This window comes from Panthera tigris, chromosome A1 (genome assembly GCF_018350195.1).
Source record: "Panthera tigris isolate Pti1 chromosome A1, P.tigris_Pti1_mat1.1, whole genome shotgun sequence".
NCBI lineage: Eukaryota > Metazoa > Chordata > Mammalia > Carnivora > Felidae > Panthera > Panthera tigris.
In genome coordinates, this window is record NC_056660.1 from 94,979,495 (window position 1) to 94,998,633 (window position 19,139).

A 19,139-nucleotide genomic window follows, 5' to 3' on the forward strand; every position below is an offset into this window, starting at 1 on the left:
CGTATTTCCACATTTAGCTGTTTAAAGGCTGTAATTAAACGTAAATAGTGCAACAGGGAAACTTCTTGAGGGTGCTCCGGTAAAGAGGGAATTGCTTTTAGCAAGCATTGTTTGGTTGAATGAGCTACTGAAATGATAGATTGCCTTTTCAGATTTGGACACATCATTTAGATGAGAGATTGTATGACATTTTTTGTTTTGTTTTTTTTTTTTCCTATTTAAGCTGGGTGGAGACCAGGGGTCCTTCCTAATTATCACAGGACATATGTGACTACTTCGGTACCGATCGACAAGAAACCCCCTCTGACTGTGGAGATGTAGGGTTAGAGGCACAGAAGAGGTGTTGAGACCAGGTAGCTCAGCCCTCACCAAACTCGGTAATTCACAGATAGTTTGTTACCATCATAAATTTCCCTTCCTGTTTTCTTATACCTCCTTTCTTTTTTTCTCTTTCTCTCTCTCCTTCCTTCCTTCCTCCCTCTTTCTTTTTTCTCTTTTCTTTTCTTTTCTTTTCTTTTCTTTCCTTTTCTTTTCTTTCTTTCCATCCCTCACTCTTCTTTTCCTTTCTTTTCTCTCTCTTTTTCTCTTTCCTCCCTCCCTCTTTCTCTTTTCTTTTCTTTTCTTTTCTTTTCTTTTCTTTTCTTTTTTTTCTTTTCTTTCTCCTCATTGCCTTTGTATTTTGGCTAAGACTTCCAAAACAGTGACAATTAAGGATAAGGACTTTAGTTATTTTTGTCTTCTTGAATTTGATGGGAAAACTTGTTAGCTTTTAATGATGATGCCAGTTGAATGTTTTGTGTCTGTATTCTCTCTGTCTCAGAAAGTCATGGTGCTTGACGGTAGTCCCTGAAGAGCCCTCTGGTTGGGTTTGGTGGGGGAGGGGGGAAGTATTTTATGATCTTTATGATTTTTTTTTTAAAGAGGGGAAGATTTTTTTAAAATTTTTTTTTAAAGTTTATTCATCTTTCAGAGACAGAGAAAGAGTGAGACAGTGTATGAGCAGGGGAGGGGCAGAGAGAGGGAGACACAGAATCCAAAGAAGGCCCCAGGCTCTGAGCTGTCAGCGTAGAGCCTGACGCGGGGCTTGAACTCACGAAGTGCGAGATCATGACCTGAGCTGAAGTCGGACGCTCAACCGACTGAGCCACCCAGGCACCCCTATGATATTTATGCTTTGAGACCCGTATGATTCTTAATTCCTACAGCCTTACCATCATTAAGGCCTACTTAGCCTTGTCCAGGTCTCCAGGACCAGCCCCTGACCTGAGTCAGGAGACTTTTGGAGGGCTAGCCTGGCATGCTGGGTGAAGTTTTAAACTGTCTTCAATGCTGGTTCCTCTCTGAACTTATATGCTCTGGCTCTGACATAAGGATTTCTGCCTCATCCCCAATGCTTGGTCTTTACTTTGCACTGAGTTCTATCTTGTAAGTGAATCTTTGCATTTCTGTCTCTTTAAGTTGCCTCTGACAAGTACTGGTTAGTATAGTGTCTCTAGACCAGTGGGCCTGGGTTCAAATCCTCTTTCTTCTACTGAGTAGCCGTTTGACCTTGGGCAAGTGAGGTCATGTCTCTGTCAAATGAGGATAATAGCAGTACTTGTCTCACAAGGATGCTGTAAGCTTTAAATTAAATAATGCACATAAGACCTAAGCAGGACGCTCTGCACGTAGTATGGCATTCCCTGAAAACGGGGACTTGTCACTGCTGGTGGAAAATGCAGTCGCCCTGCTGTCAGTGTGAATTGTGTCTGAGTGCCTTCTGTCAACCTTCTTTCAAGGTTGGCTGTCCTCTGTGTGATTCTTGATCTTGGTGGTTGGGGATCTGCTACCTGCTGTGAGGCTCACCTGGGCGGGACAGCCCAGAGCCGCTTACGGACCTTCGGAAAAATGGGTGTTCTAAGCTCTCCACTGCCTGACCTCAGGTTGCACTGTTCTGTCTGCTGATGGAAACTTTTTTCAAAGACTCACTTCTTTTCTTTTCTTTTCTTTTCTTTTCTTTTCTTTTCTTTTCTTTTCTTTTCTTATGTTTATTTTTGAGAGAGAGAGAGAGTGTGTGAGGGGAGGTAGGAACAGAGAGAGAAGGAGACACAGAATCCAAAGCACGCTCCAGGCTCTGAGCTGTCAGCCCAGAGCCCGATGCGGGGCTTGAACCCACAAACTGTAAGATTATGACCTGAGCCGAAGTTGGAGGCTTAACCAAACTGAGCCACCCAGGCACCCCAAGACTCTCTTCTGGGTTTAATTCTCTTGCCCACCGTCCACGCCTCAAGTTGTGAGCCTTCTCCCATTTTTTGGTCAGGATGTTCGTGGCTTATTTATTTATTTGTTTGTTTGTTTTTTAACAGCATCTGACACATTCATGTAACTTAGGTGAGTGCTTGTCCAAAGGTGTTGCTGATTTACAGTGGGAGTATTGGGGGTGCCTGGGTGGCTTTGTCGGTGAAGGATCGGACTCTTGGTTTCAACTCAGGTCATGATCTCATGGTCTGTGAGATGGAGCTGCATATTGGGCTCTGTGCTGACCGTGTAGAGCCTGCTTGGGATTCTTTTGTCTCTCTCTCTCTTCCCCTCCCTCCCTCTCTTTCTCTCTCTCTCTCTCAAAAACAAATAAATTTAAAATTAGATGGCTAAATTCCTGTTTATTTTTTTTTTTACCTTAAATACCTTTATTAAAACTGTATCACTAACTTAAACAGAAAAAGCAGTGTACCTTGCCAGAAAAAGAAGACAGCAAAGAATGCACACAACTCTTCAGATTTTTAAAAGTTAACCCATAAGCCCACCTCACACTGGCTCACGCACCACTCTTGGGAAACTCTGGTCGTGCCGTTCTGATGTGCCTTTGGAAAGGGGCCCTGGCCAGTCCACCGAGGCGGATTCACACACGGCTTGACAGTTTCACTCTATGTCTATTCCAGTTACCTGTTATGGCTCTAGTCCTTTATTTTCTTGGTAAAATGTATTCTTTTCTAAAATTGTATTGTTTCTTTGTTTCTGGACCTAATGTATGTTTCTCATGACTAAAATATAAACTGGGGGGCGCCTGGATGGCTCAGTCAGTTGACCGTCTGAGTGTTGATTTGGGCTCAGGTCATGATCCCAGGGTCATGGGATCAAGCCATGAGTCAGGCTCTGTGCTGAGCATGGGGACTGCTTGAGTTTCTCTCTCTCTCTCCCTTTCCCCTGCTCTCTCTCTCTCTCTAAAATAAATAAAATAAAATCAAGTAAAATAAAATAAAATTGCAAGAGACCAAAGACTTTATCTTACTCACTGCTGCTCCCCAGGGCTTAGCCCCCAGTTGCCAGACTGTCCTAGCAATGTTCTGAGAAACTGCTATGATGTATAAGTCTGGGCTTATGTAAAATAACCCTGCTTGCTAGCTCTGTACTATATGACCTGATTTTTTTCTTTTTTGTGCCTTTCACAGTTCACCATGACTTTGGACTTCGAACCCGGGTTCAGGGGACCCTTCTACTTCTCTGAACCCCTGCAAATCTTCAGAACTTTTGACTCTGCTTTATTAAATTTTCTTTTTAATATTTATTTATTTTTGAGAGAGAGCAAGAGAGAGAGAGAGCGAGCACGTAAGCAGGGCAGGGGAGGGGCAGAGAGACAGGGAGACACAGAATCCAAAGCAGGCTCCAGGCTCTGAGCTGTCAGCTCAGAGCCCTACATGGGGCTTGAAGTCACGAATGGTGAGATCATGATCTGAGCCAAAGTCAGATGCTTAACCAACTGAGTGTGAATGGGAGAGGGGCAGAAAGAGAGGGAGACACAGAATCCAAAGCAGGCTCCAGGCTCTAAGGTGTCAGCACAGAGCCCAACGCGGGGCTCAAACTCATGAACCATGAGATCATGACCTGAGCCGAAGTCACACGCTCAACCGACTGAGCCACTCAGGCACCCCTACTTTGTTTTCTTAAAGCCAGCCTATTGGCAACAGTTCCTTTCTTAACTAGACCTCTCTGACAGGGCTGGATTCCTCTCTTTAAGTAGATGGCCTGGCCCCACCAACCATCATTATACTTCCAAGTGGCCAAAAAAGCCATATAGCATTTTTCCTACAACAATTCAGTCACCCTGGATGGGGCGCTTTAACATATGCAAAATCAACAGCAGGACAGTGGCAAGTACATTTGTCCATTTTTGCCAGAAGTAGCCTTAGCTGAAGGTGGAGGTATGTCCCTCAGTTTTAGCTCTTGAACCCTCTACTTTTCATTCTTAAGGCAATAGATGTATAATCATCAAGAATGTTTTCCCAGTAGATTTAGATGATTTTAAATAGATCTGGATGAATTTTTATCCCTGCTTTTCAAATGTTTTGCTTGATGTTAATATACTGGTCAGAATCATTTCAAGAGATAATGTGAACCTGTCTGAGATAGAAAAATGTTATTTAAGTATTTCCATCTCTGGGGTGCCTGGCTGACACAGTCAGAAGAGTGTGTGGCTCATGAGTTCAAGCCCCACTTTGGGTGTAGAGAGTACTCAATGAAATAAATTAGAAAAAATATTTAAAATATTTCCGTCGAGTATTTTTTATTCTTCAATGCATTTGTCTACTTTCTACTGCCCTCGTAGATAATGCTAAGTCAAGGGGATAAAAGCATATAACTGTTTCCTCTGACAAATCCAATGCCTGTTAAGGCTGGTTGATTAAAGGAACCAGACTTTTTGGTGATAAATGACCCAGAGTCTACGATAAGGCTCATGCGCCTGCAATGACATCTTTCATGTCATGGGAGAGGAAACAAGGTTGCAAATTTGAGAGTGAATGATAATGATTAGTATTGGGTGCTATTTATAATCAGTGGCACAGGAAGTTAATTAGTTATTTTTAATATGGTGACTGAGCCGATCCCAATAGGAAAAGTGCCTATGATTTTGTAAATGAAAAATATTTTTGTTAGGGCCAAGAAATTTCATGGTATTGGTAAGTTTAGGGGGAAAGCTAGAAATTTTGGTTGTCGACAAAGATGATTGTTTTAAGTTTATTTTAATAAAATAAGTCACATATGGTCTTCGAAGGAATTCAGACGTGTTTCTAGAAACTGGGACCTTTCTAACTCAGTACTGATTATCAATGACATAAAATACTGTTACAATCTCCAAACACACAAAGCATCTGCTCTGTGGGAATAAGTATGAAATGTGACGGTAACTGATCTAAACTACAAAGATACTCTTTAATGCACTGTGGGAATATTTTCTTAGTGAATACCCTTCTGGCCTTAAAGAGTTGATTGTCCTGGTTTGGTTAAGGACCTAACTTCTTCCGGGGCGGGCGGGGTCGGAAGGGGGGGTGTCATTCACAAACTGGCAGGATTTGGCTGATGATGGAAAAGAATAGCCTTCATGACAAAAGTGAAAATTCCAAGTGCTGTTGAGAAGGGAGCCCAAGGTCAGAAAAGGGCCACCCTGATTCTAAAAGGCAAACTGTCAGGACAGAAGCAGAGGATCACTTGGACAATGGTGGGGGGGGGGGGCATCAAGACAACGTGATTTGCATAGTGTCTCCTGTACCTGTTTTCCTTTGTTGTTGTTGTTTGTTGTTTTGTTTGTTTACAAAACAGCAGGTTTAAAATGTTCAAGTGATTTGCCTGCCGAGGTGACTAATGACAATGTTTATTTTTCGGCATCCTATGCTACAAGCTGTAGTGCATTCTCTGACTTGGTTTCCTGTAGGAGCTTTTAAGAGGTACTTTTATTATCCGTGTTTTATTTTTTATTTTTTTAAAAAATGTTTGTTTATTTCCTTTAGAGAGAGAGAGAGAGAGGGAGGGAGGGAGACCGAGAATCCCAAGCACAGAGCCTGATGCGGGGCTCGAAGTCAGAAGCCGTGAGATCATGGCCTGAGCCAAAACCGGATGTCCACACTTCACCCACTGAGCCACCCCGGCACCCCATGCCAAGTGTTTTCTAAAGTAAGTTCCGTGAAAAATTAGTCCTATGAGAATTTCAAAGCGTCCTCTTGTACAAGTTTGTGAAGAGTCAGATGAAATCCACCTGAACCCGACTCTTAGCCGCTGGCTGCCTGATGCCCACTGGTGCAGAGAGAGGGGAAATGGGATGTAACTTTCCCCAAAGTTGTTCAGGCACAGAAGTCTTGTTCAAGGCATGTCTGGAAGCAGCTAACAGGGTGTATGCATCAGAGGCCTCCAGAGATACAGATCGAATTGGAGAGAAGTACATAAAACCAGAATTGGCTCCCACAGTTACGGAAGGCAAGAAGTCTCACCTCTTTGCCGTGAGCCGGCTGGAGAGCCAGGAAAACCAGGGTTGTAATTCAGTCTGAATCCAAAGGCCTGAGAACCAGGATTGCCAATCTCTGAGGGCAGCATAATTGTTTCTTTGCCGACCTATGTTAGTAGACTGTGCGTGTCAGGGGAGCTGGGGCAAAGTCTTTTTTTTTTTTTTTTTTAGTTTTTTTTAAACATTTATTTATTTTTAAGACAGAGAGAGACAGAGCATGAACGGGGGAGGGTCAGAGAGAGAGGGAGACACAGAATCTGAAATGGGCTCCAGGCTCTGAGCTGTCAGTACAGAGCCCGACGCGGGGCTTGAACTCACGGACCGTGAGATCGTGACCTGAGCCGAAGTCAGACGCTTAACCGACTGAGCCACCAAGGCGCTCCAAGCTGGGGCAATGTCTTACTCAGAGTTTGTTTTTCTTGTACCTAATATGGTGTCAGCCAGGGAGGAGTTTTTTTTTTTTTGTTATTGTTTTTGTTTTTGTTTTTTTTAAGACTACAGAGTTGAATATTGCCTCCATGTCCTTAGTTTGCTTTTACTCATGGGGCCCTGTGAGTCATTTCCATTTCAAAAATAAAAGGGGGACCAAGACCACATGAAAAAAAAGCCCCTGAGTCGGAGGGACGCTTGGACATTTTTCCCTCTAGCCTCGGCTGACCACAGACACTGGAATGGTTCATGCACGGTCTGGCGGGGTGCCTCAGTCACGTTAATGATCCACACAGCCAGAGGCGTAATTGATCAGGCCATGGAGAACATTATTGATCACGGCAATGACCAAAATAATTGGAGCAGCCGAATCTGGTTCCGTCCGGTGACTCTGTGCCTGTTTGATGGGTGTTCTTGTGACTGGGTGATTTTTCTCTCTGTGTTGTAGAATCCCAGTGTTGGAGAGGGTCTGAGAGATCATGTAGCACGGTATTTTTATCTCGTAGATAAAGTAGTTGAGTTCAGAGAGCTTACAGGGCCTGACCCCGGAGACATGGTTGGTGGTAGAAATACCGGGCCTCCTCCTTCCTTATCCTTCCTGGACACTCAAGCACAAGTGGGTAGCAGGAGTGAGCAGTAGCCTCTGTTTTTATGTCACTGGGATCTTTTTTTCCCGTAACTGCCGTGTAACGTAGAACAGTTTATCTGATCCTGTGTATAAATAACCCGAGTTCTATGGACACGTGAGATCCCGTTGGAAGGAAAAGGTGGGAATAGCCCTGAACTCTTACCTACACGGTCAGTTGTGGACTGTCCATGTCCTAGAAGTGTCTCTGTGTGTGTTATTGCTGTCACTGTATTTAATTTTGTGATTTTTATATGTCCTTATTGAGAGGGCGGGGGGGGGGGGGTTGCGGGGTTGGGTTGTGGTTTGGGAAATCTATTTTCTTGGAGAATAGTTGGTAGACTGCCGGGAAATAACGTAGACCCAGAAGGCTATCCGTCCCTGATTACGTACCATGTTTTGGGTAGAAAAACCAAAGAACAGTAGTTCAAATCATTCAGCAGTCTCTCATTGCCTTTTTTAAAATTTATTTTTATTTTTTGAAAAAATATTTATTCACTTTTGGGAGGGGGTGGGGAGGGGAAAGAAAATCCCAGGCAGGCTCCCTGCTGTCAGTGCAGAGCTCAACACGGGGCTCAAACTCGTGACCTGAGCCAAAATCGAGAGTTGGATGCTTAACTGACTGAGCCACACAGTTGCCCCTCATTTTCCTTGGTAATGATCAACTCTAATATATAAGAATCCTAATCAACTGAAGAGCTCGTGGTTGGCTCAGTCAATAGACTCTGCTGCTCTTAATCTCAAGGTTGTGACTTCTAGCCCCAGATTGAGTGTAGAGATTGCTTAAATAAATAAACCTAAAAAAAAAAAAAGGTGTCCCAATCCATTTAAAGAAATTAATAATATACTTAAAGGGGACTTTGGCAAAATAGACTGAACTGATAGAATTTGAACAGTGTACATTTCCAGCCAGCAACTTGGCCTGTCTTATTTAACAACGGCTCTTAGCTGCAGATCTGAGTGTGCAGAAGAGGACAGAGAACTGGCTTGTGCCATCAAAGTGGCTGAGACTGGGTCCCACTAGGGAATGACCTGTTTTCCTTCAGATCCTGTTTTTAAAATCCAAGGGAAATGATGAGATGCCTGGGTGGCCCAGTCGGTTAAGCATCCAGCTTCTGCTCAGGTCACGATCTCATGGTTTGTGAGTTCAAGCCTCGCGTCAGGCTCTCTGCTGTCAGCGAGGAGCCTGCTTCAGATCTCCGTCTCCCTCTCTGCCCACCCCATCTACGCACACGCTGGTATGCTCATGTTCAATCTCTCTCAAAAATAAACAAAGACTAAAATAAAAAAGATACAATGGAAACGATGTCTGGATGACAGTGTGGACCCAGTTCCCAGTTGGATACCAATTCTACCAAATCAGGTCTACTTGAACCGGAGGTAGGACTTCATTCTTGTTATTTTCTTAGGCTTCCCAGAAACAGTGGCATTTGCTGAGAAATTTAGCAACAGTTTCAAAAGTTCCAGTAATTAGTTCAGACTCTGAAGACCCTGCTAACAATAACAGAGCCTTTGGAAACATCCCAGGAGCTGTTTGCCAGAAAGAACGCCCTCCATTGCCTTATGATTCACATCTGACCATTCACCTTCCCACATTCCACGGACCTTTGCCTTTCGACTCCTGCTTTGGCTCACCCCCCCTCTGACAGCCTGGGTGGCCCTTACTTCCTTTTCTACCTCCTCCTTAGGTCAAGTTTAAATGCTCCTACTTTTATGATAAATCCCCCTAAAAATGTTGAAACCCACATTGACCTCAGAGCCCAGCGATTCACTCCTCGTTATTTACCCAGTTGAAATGAACACAGACATCCACAAGAAGACTTGTGCAAGAATAGCTCTCTGTTCATCACGGCTGAAAATTGCAAACACCCGAAATGTCCGTCAGCAGATCTGGAGAGACAGATTGTGATATGTGCATACAACAGACTACGGCTCAATAAGACACAGGAAGCAGCCCCTGCTTTTCATAACATGTAGATGTATTGTGCCGTGTGAAATCTATTGTAGATACGTTGTGCTGGGTGAAAGATGTCAGAAACAAGGATGCAAAAAGAATATTTCTGTTGATGTAAAACTTAAGGACACAGGCAGTACTAATCTATGGTGAAATAGATTGGAACAGTGATTGCCTTTGGCAGTAGGGCGCTGGACATTGCCTGGAATAGGGCTGAAGGGAACTCCGTGGGTCTGGTGAACATGTTCTGGGTCTTGACGGGGACACGTGAGCTGTATGAGTATTTGCATTCATGAAACATCAAACTCTCACACCTAAGATCCGTGCATTTTGCTGCACGTAAATTAAAACAATGGAGAATGAAAACATGAAAGGAAACACACCACTTTTGCTAGCCCTTAATTTGGCTCATTTCTTATTACTTTAGGCATTATGCTTTCCCGATGACCTCTCTGCAAACTCACTATCAGAAAGACGGTACAGTATCAATCAGTAACAGTTTCATGTTTATTTAAATCATTGATGTACATGTTTTCAAGTCTAACAGTGGATTTAAAGTATTTGTTTCCAGGGGCACCTGGATGGCTCAGTGCGGTGAGTGTCTGACTCTTGATTTCAACTCAGGTCATGATCCCAGGGTCGTGAGATCAAGCTCATTCTTGGGCTCTACGGCTCAGCGTGGAGACTGTGTTAAGATTGTCTCTCTTTCTCTGTAAAAAATAAAAGCACACAAACAGACAACGTATTTGTTTCTAGCTCAAAGTATTTCATACATTAGACAGAAAACAGGGAAGATATTTTGGGGGTACTTCGAGGCTCTTTTTGGTTTCTGACACCCCGGTCAGGTGTTTTATTCATTTATGAAAGTTTTATTCATTTATGAAAGCCTATGTAGTTATTAAAGTTAGTTTTCTGTTTGTCTTTTTTTCCCCCACTTTCTCTCGCTCACCCCTACATAAAAGATGGTGCAGGTGTATCTGTAAACACGCATAATCTTCCTTTAAAACTCACTCTCAGAAAACTCACTGAATCTCTTTTTCTCAGGGAGCTTCCAAACTTTTATTATTTCCCTTGCCATATCTCTAATGAACTTGGAGCTCTCTTTTTTAAAAAACATTTTCTAAGTTTATTTATTTATTTTTGAGAGAGACAGAGAGAGTGAGCATGGGAGGGATAGAAAAAGAGAAAGAGAGAGAGAAAACCCCAAGCAGGTTCCACACTGTCAGTGTGGAGCCTGATGTGGGGCTTGAACTTATGAACCATGAGATCATGACTTGAGCCAAAACCAAGTTGGGTGCTTAACTGACTGAGCCACCCAGGTGGCCCTGAACTTGGAGCTCTCTTAAAGATGAGAAGGGGCGCCTGGGTGGCTCAGTCGGTTGAGCGTCCGACTTCGGCTCAGGTCATGATCTTGTGGTCTGTGAGTTCGAGCCCCGCGTCAGGCTCTGTGCTGACAGCTCAGATCCTGGAGCCTGTTTCAGATTCTGTGTCTCCCTCTCTCTGACCCTCCCCCGTTCATGCTCGTCTCTGTCTCAAAGATAAATAAACGTTAAAAAAAATTTTTTTAAATAAAAAAAAATAAAAAAAGATGAGAAATGTCTTTCAATCATTTCCCCAGTGCCCAGCACAGGAACTGAAAAAAAAAAAAAAACATAAACATTCAATAATGTTTATTGAAAAAAAATAATAAATAGTACTATTTTTTTTTTCCTCCTGTGGCTGGTGAGGTGAAAAAGAGCTTCATTCAGAGGCCAGGACTTTGGGATGGGTGATGTTTTGCAGGTAGGTTATCTCTGCTCTGAAATCTACCTCCTTTCTCCTCACTCCCACCCTTGACTCCCTGGAGGAATATTTTATGACCACATCATTGTAGTGCAAGAGTTCCTATTAACTTCATACTAGAAAAGTCTTTTTTAAAAAAGGCCATTATAAAATGGAAGCAATTTGAACCCAAAAAAGTGATTACTTTTCAAATAAGATTACCAAGTGTTACACCTTGGCCTTTTCCTTTATTGAAGTCAACGTTTTTTCCACCAGGCTTCTCCAAACACAATATGTTCGGGTTGGATTGGGCTTAAAATGTAATATTTAAAACAGCAACATGTCTGACAGTTCCCAGAAATGAAATATGTCCGTTTCTTTCAGCAAGGAGCAGAAGGCAACATAAAGCAGCTGCAAGAATTAATTCACCGAGAGAGTTGACATTTTCAAGCTGACTGCCTCTTAGAGAAAATGATGTCATCTTCTAGCAGTCTAATGACAGTCATCAGCCCAGGAGGACACATGCTAATAAGGTTCATTGCTCACCTACTTTTCTTTTTGGTTTAGCTGGGACGTCCTTGGATGCCCATAATTTGGCATTGTCTTCCTAGAATAATTTCGAAGCAGGACTGCAGTATGAAGCTCAGAGAGTGATGTTTTTGTTGTTTTGTTTTTTCTTGTCAGAAAATTGAACGAATAGGTTTCTACCTTCTTCCAGTGACTCAGAGTCCTATTTCTAGATTTCTCATAAATAACCAGATTCTGGCTGACTTTTCTTTTGTGGGTGTGGGAACGTGTGTTTACGTTGTGAAAGGCCATTGCTTCAAGAGGCTGGGGCAACTCTGACTTAAACAAAAGGAGGTGAGAGAAAAACCTAAAATGTCATTCTCAACCATAAAGAACCTTGATTCTGAAACTTCTAGAACACCTGGTGCAGGTGTTCTGGATCTGGCTTTCCTCCTGGATAAGAGTATTTTGTTTTTGTTTTTGTTTTTTTTTAAAGTTTACTTGTTTATTTTGAGAGAGAGAGAGAGAGAGAGAGCGAGCATGTGCATGCACCTGCAAGAGTAGGGGAGGAACAAGAGAGGGGGAGAGAGAGTCCCAAGTAGGGTCTGTCTGCACTGTCAGCGCAGAGTGACTCTAACTCTGGGCTTGAACTCATGAGGAGCCGAAATCAAGTGTCAGACGCTTAACCAACTGAGCCACCCAGGTGCCCCTAAAATTACGGTTTTTAAAGGAGTTTCAAAGTGAATGTCTACAGACCAGATACAAGGAAGGGAAGGAGCAGTGCCAGCAGCTCTCATCCACACCTTTCTGACGAGCGCTTTTGACGCTAGCACCCATCTAGAACAAAACACCTGTTAGATTCCCAAGGCCCTCTGTCTTTGTCTCTTCCCTGATAGATAGCACCAGCCTAGGCTCTTCTGAGCAGTTATTCAGGGGGATGTTCTGATATGTCCAATGGCACCTGTACATCTCCCTTTTCCAGCAAGGCCCCCTGGACATCTCACTTTATTTTTGAGAGGGGGAGAGAGAGTGCGAGCTGGGGAGGGTCAGGGAGAGAGAGAGAGAGAGAGAGAGAGAGAGAGAGAGAGAGATACAGAATCTGAAGCAGGCTTCAGGCTCTGAGCCATCAGCACAGAGCCCGACGCGGGGCTCGAATCCACGAACCATGAGGTCATGACCTGAGCCAATGTCAAATGCCCAACTGACTGAGCCACCCAGGTGCCCCTTTGAGAACAGTCCTGAACAAATACAGTGTATTGGCTAGGGGCCAGATAAGAGAAGTGAGCCATGGAGTTTTCAAGGCATCCATGAGCTGTAAGTGCAGGAGGACTGTGATTCACAGTGGTAGTTATTGCAAAGGAGTTTCATTTTGCTTTACCTTGACCTCCTAGTCTTGCTGGAGATGAACTTCTGGAAAAAGAAGCTCATCTTACATCAAGATGGACGCTTGAGGGTTAGACATTTAGACCTGCTTAACTGGAGAGAAGCCACGTCCGTAGCAGTGGAAGTGATCCAGACCATTCCAAACAGCGGTCTACACTGGAGGGCCTGCCGGTCACTTACCAAATCAGTGATTGATGGTGTTTTGTTGATAATGTAGTGAAGAAAGTAGGTCTTGGTTGAATCCAGAAAAAAGATTCAATAAATGTAATAAATTAGATAGTTTGTAACCTCTGGATCGGATGTCTGACATCCCGTAAAGTGGCCACATGCTGAATTAATTTGGTGAACACTTAATTAGCATTGACTCTGTGGAAGGCCCCTTCCAGGCTCTGGAGGAGGGAGAAAATGGAGGACAGACTGCTCTGGCCTTCAAGGGCATGTGATCCAAATGGTGTATAAGCATATATACAAAAATAACCTACATTTCAAAAGACACGTGTCATGTAAATTTCATCCTCACAATAAGCTTGTAGATTGGGTATTATTATTATTATAAATGTTATTATCATCATTTACACATCATTGCTACAGCGCAAACATTGTCTTTTGTTTATGCCTCAGTTTCTTTTCTGTAAAATAGGTATGTTAGATTAATAGTGATAATCACAAGGGACACCTGGGTGGCTCCATCAGTTAAATGGCCGACTTTGGCTCAGGTCATGATCTCACAGCTCATGAGTTCGAGTCCCGCATCGGGCTCTGTGCTGACAGCTCAGAGCCTGGAGCCTGCTTTGGATTCTATGTCTCCCTCTCTCTCTGTCCTTCCCCGACTTGCACTCTGTCTCTCTCTATCAAAAAGAAATAAACATTAAAAAAAATTAATGATATTCACAATAGTTAACGTTTACTGAGGATATACTTTTGCCAAACGTTTCAGAAGTGTTAGCTAATTTAATCCTCACGGCAATGCTATGAATTCTAGCCCTTTTTACAGAAATGCAGCCAGGTCAAGTAACAGCCCAAGGTCACCTTTGGAACTCAAATCCTCCAGCTCTACATCTCGTGCTCTTTTCTTTTCCCCCTCCAAGTTTTTATTTAAATTCCAGCTACTTAATATACAGTGTAATCTGAGTTTTGCGTGTACAATAGATGTCCAGTAGAGTGATTCAGCCCATCCATACATCACCCAGTGCTCATCGTGACAAATGCGCTCCTTAATCCCCATCACCTATTTCCCCTACCCCCCCCACCCCCAACCAACCTCCCCTCCGGTAACCACCAGTTTGTTGTCTGCAGTGCTCTAAGATACCAGGCAGTTTTCCTTCTGAATGGCCAGTGCCAAGTCAAGTAGATATGGGACACGTGGAGTCCATGGAGGGCGCATTCCACCTGGCTGCAGGACTCCAGAGGCCCTATGGCACACTTGACATTGTAGCTGTCTGCTTGGAGGCTCAAGTCTGACCATGGGCGCAGGAGCCAGTGCAGTGAACCCCCTTTCCAGGTGACCCTGTGGTCCCTTGTAGATGTTATCTTCTTCTTCTTTCTTAATCCCCACACTTGTTCTTGACAGCTTTGCAAGCAGGAAATCCTAGCTCCTGTTGACTACAATGCTGATGTAGTTTCTGTCCCAGGCAAGGCTTATCTCACCAGGAGAAGGGGATTCAGAGCTCCATTTGGGGCAGGATTAGGTGCGATGCTTCCTCACTCAAAGAGGCAGATTGGTTTTGATTGAGGGGTCAGGGACGTGGGTTATGATCTTGGCTTTTCTTGTTACTACTTTTATGTCTTTGATGAGCATTCTGCTTTCTCTGGGCACATTTCCTCGTCTATAAAACGACTCTGTCTCCTCGACTTCAAATGACCTTTGGCATCTCCAGTAAGACAAGGGAGGGGAGAGTGCTTTGCGAAGTCTACACCAACGGAAGGTATTGTCACTATCATTCATGGTTTTCCCTTAGGAAATATTGATATGAAATACCCTCTGCATGTTTCAGACATCCCAGAGAGTTCTTTTTCCCCAGAGAACCTTGAAATACCAGTTATAATCAGACTCGCCACAGCAAGTAAAATGTCTGTGTGTTATCTATATGTAATCTCTAATTTTGTAAATTTCACTTAAGGATCTTTGAAGAACCAGGTCTCTTTGATATCGGACCTCAACTTTTTAAACCATGCATCAAAATCCTTAGGAAAGAGACTGTAGGTGGAATGAGTACAAAGGGGGGTGGTGGAATTGCTTTCCCTATAGGTCAGTGCATTAACGTTGGAACAAGAGGTTTGAGGTCTGAATGAATCTGAGACCAAAAAAGAGGAACGAGGTGGATCTGAAATGAATCTCTGCATTGACAGGAAAGAGCAGGCAATTTATGGCTCCAACGCTAAAGCCAGGGAATATTCAATCTATTCTGGTCAAGTGGCCCATACAGTGGAGCACCGAAGAAACTCCCCTCCCCCTCCTGTTAAATGATATTCCCGGTCATTGTCAATGTGCAAATCCCACAGTGGGGCCCAGAGATTCCCTGGGCTTCATTAACATTTCCCCAGGGTCTCAGTTTGCATCTCTCTTTCCATTTTCCAGCTCTGAATGGAAGTTTCCTGGGGAACCTCTTCTACAAAGGGAACATAGGAGGTTTGCCCCCTGAGAGAGAAAATAAAAAACACAACAAGAAACCACAAGAAAAGAACACTTCTTCCCCTGAAATACTGCAGTCAGGAGCAGACAGCACGTGTCTTTTTTCAAGGACAGGTGGAGATTCTGATCCTTTGGTGTTCAGTAATATGAGGCATGTCGCTCCCTGAGTTTAACGGTGAAGCCTCCTGTCTTACTGCTTAAAAGAATTAAAAGGGGTTTGAAATTACTGACTATGGTACAGGCTTCTCAGTCACAGATAAGCATCAGTTCTTTCTGCTCTGCTCTATTGTCCGTGAAGCCACGGCTCCCCGTTTCTGCACTGTTCCCCCTGTGCCAAAAGGGAGGGAGAGTAAACCTTATCCACAGGCTCCTGTTACCCCGACACCCCCTTCCATCAGAGGTTGGCTCTAGGGGATACAGGGCATTCATCAGTTATAAGAAGGGGAAGAGTCACCATTTGCATAAGTAATTGGTAGACCCTCTCCCTGTAAGCCTTGAATTTTTGTCTGTACGTTGTTGTCTGAAAAAAAAAAACAAAACCCCAAACCAGGGGCGCCTGGGTGGCTCAGTCGGTTGGGCGTCCGACTTCGGCTCAGGTCACAATCTCATGGTTCGTGGGTTTGAGCCTTGAGTGGGGCTCTGTGCTGACAGCTCAGAGCCTGGAGCCTGCTTTGGATTCTGTCTCTCTCTCTCTCTCTGCCCCTCCCCTGTGTGTGCTCTGTCTCTCTCTCAAAAACAAACATTAAAAAATACCCCACAAAACCAAAGTCAACAACCAATGAGCGCAAGAGAGATTTTATAGGCTGTCTAATAGCTGCAGCACTAACAGAAGAAACGTTGTGGGTGGAGGTGGGGAGAGGGTAGGGACCGACAACCAGTGATGAAAATCAGCCTTCTATTTGAAAATTCTTACTACTTTTCTGTAGCAGCTTCCTTGCTAACCTAAGCATTCTCTTCCTGAGCTGGCTGTAGCATGACTTTGAAAAGACAAAAACAAAAACCCGACTTTATTGAGATATAATTTGCATGCCATAAAAGTTACCCCTGTTTAATATATATATATATACATATATATATATGTATATATATATGTATGTATATATATACACACACACACACATATACTTCAGTGGTTTTCAGTTTATTTAGCAATTGGTACAGCTATCCCCATAATCCCATTTTAGAATGTTTTTATGGGGGCACCTGTGGGGCTCAGTTGGTTAACCGTCTGACTCTTGATTTCAGCTCAGGTCATGATCTCATAGTTTGTGAGTTTAAGCCCTGTGTCAGGTTTACACTGACAGAGTGGCTTGGGATTCTCACTCTCTCCCTCTCTCTCTGCCCCTTCCTCTTTTACCCGAGTGTATGCTCTTATGCTCTCTCAAAATAAATATGTAAACTTAAAAAAAAATAATGTTTAGGGGCACCTGGGTGGCTCAGTCGGTTAAGCGTCCAACTTCAGTTCAGGTCATGATCTCGTGGTTTGTGAGTTTGAGTCCTGCGTCGGGCTCTGTGCTGACAGCTCAGAGCCTGGAGCCTGCTTCAGATTCTATGTGTGTTTCTCTCTCTGCCCCTCCCCCACTCATACTCTGTGTCTGTCTCTCTCTCTCTCAAAAATAAAGAAACATAAAAAAGTTAAGAAAAAATGTTTTTGTAACTCCAAAAGGCATCCCAATACCTGTTGGCTATTTTTCTCCATTCCCCCCTCTCCCCACCAGCCCTAAGCAACAACTAATCTACTTTCTGTCTGTATAGATTTGTCAGTGGCAATCTTTTATACAGAAACATGCAAGAGGTGGTCTTCTATGGCTGGTTTCTTTCACTTAGCACGAGGTTTTCTTGGTTCATCCATGTCGTAGCATCGCTTTGTATCTTTTTATTGTTGGATACTGTTCTGTGGTGTGGCTTTAACACAGTTTATTTACTCTTTCATCATTAGATCAACATTTGCGTTGTTCCCGCTTTGGGGCTATTATGGATAATAAATACTGCTATAAACCTATGTGTACCATTTTTTAAAAATTAAAAAATATATTTGTTTATGTATATATTTGAGAGAAGAGAAAGAGAGAGCACAAGCAGGGGAAGAGCAGAGAGAGAGAGAGAGAGAGAGAATTCCAAGCAAGCTCCACACTGTCAGTGTACAGCCTGATGCGGGACTCGAACCCACGAACAGTGAGATCATGACCTGTGCTGAAATCAAGAGTTGGACGCTCAACCAAGGAAGCCACCCAGGCACCCCAGGGTTTTATTTTGATGAGTATTTTCATTTCCGTTTGGTGTTTCCTTAAGAGTGGAATTGCTGGGTCGCCTGGTAACTTTATGTTTAAAATTTGGAGAGGCTCCCAAGCTGTTTTCCTAGATGTTTCCTGATCCATTTTCCGTTTCCATCATCAGTGCATGAGGGTGAGCTCAGTCTTGTTGTAGTCTTTTCCCATTCATAGGATTCTAAACTCTGTAGGATTACAAATGTAGCAGGCAGTTGGTTTTGATGCTTATTTAGGCAGTCTCTTTTCTCTTCCCAAACTGCAAATATTTCTCTTGTCTAATGAGCAGGTGCCTCCAGCTAATGAAGCAGGAATACTAATTTCTTATTTGATTTATAAGAATCTTCAATAATTGCAGAAGAATCTTAATGCTCTTAGCTTTCTGTATATGTATGTTCTAGAGCACTAACATTGCTTTCTTTTAAAATTCACATTCCTCCCTGTTTTGCTGTTGAGTGATTAGTACCTTGATTACAGGTCATGAATGCCTGGTGAGAAAATAGGCTCGCATTTGCATTTCAAGACGTATCTCTTTTCTTTTTTATAATTCTTTTTAATGTGTATTTATTTTTGAAGAAGACAGAGACGGAGCATGAGTAGGGGAGGGGCAGAGAGAGAGAGGGCGACACAGAATCGGAAGCAGGCTCCAGGCTCCAAGCTCTCAGCACAGAGTCCGATGCAGGGCTCGAACTCATGAACCACGAGATCATGACCTGAGCCGAAGCTGGACGCTCAACCGACTGAGCCACCCAGGTACCCCACAAGACAGCTCTTTTAAACAGGCTAACATTTATTCTTGGGAAAGGAAGTTTATGTATCCTTCCCCTCTACCTGACCTGAAAATGTCAAGGATGAAGTAAATTTCAGTGACTCCAATGCAAAACCCTTATCTTACGAATACACAGTATAACGTTTATGAGGTAAACCTGTTTTTCAGACAAGTAAGTTTGTCCACAAACCTAGGTTTTTTGCTTACCCTGCTTGCTTGAGGTAAAGGATAGCTCATGAATGCTTTTTTTTCAGTCGTGAACACGAGGTGGCCCTTTGTCTTTAATCCCAGCATTTGCAAAAATGTTACGCCTCCCAGCTGATGTGTGTAGAATGATTTAGAGCTGCATCCTTGCTGGTTAGCGAGCTTTCTCGTTTCCTAGATACTATCACTTCTGCCACTTTAAACCAAGGCTTCTAATGACATGCGTTGAAGGACAAGGCTTGATTTCAGGTTTCCCTTTGGTCTGTTTCATCTCCATTTGCTGACCCTGGATTATGCAGATGATAGACTGCTTTTGGTAATCTGGCCCCCTGTGTTAGACCTTGGCTGTCATACT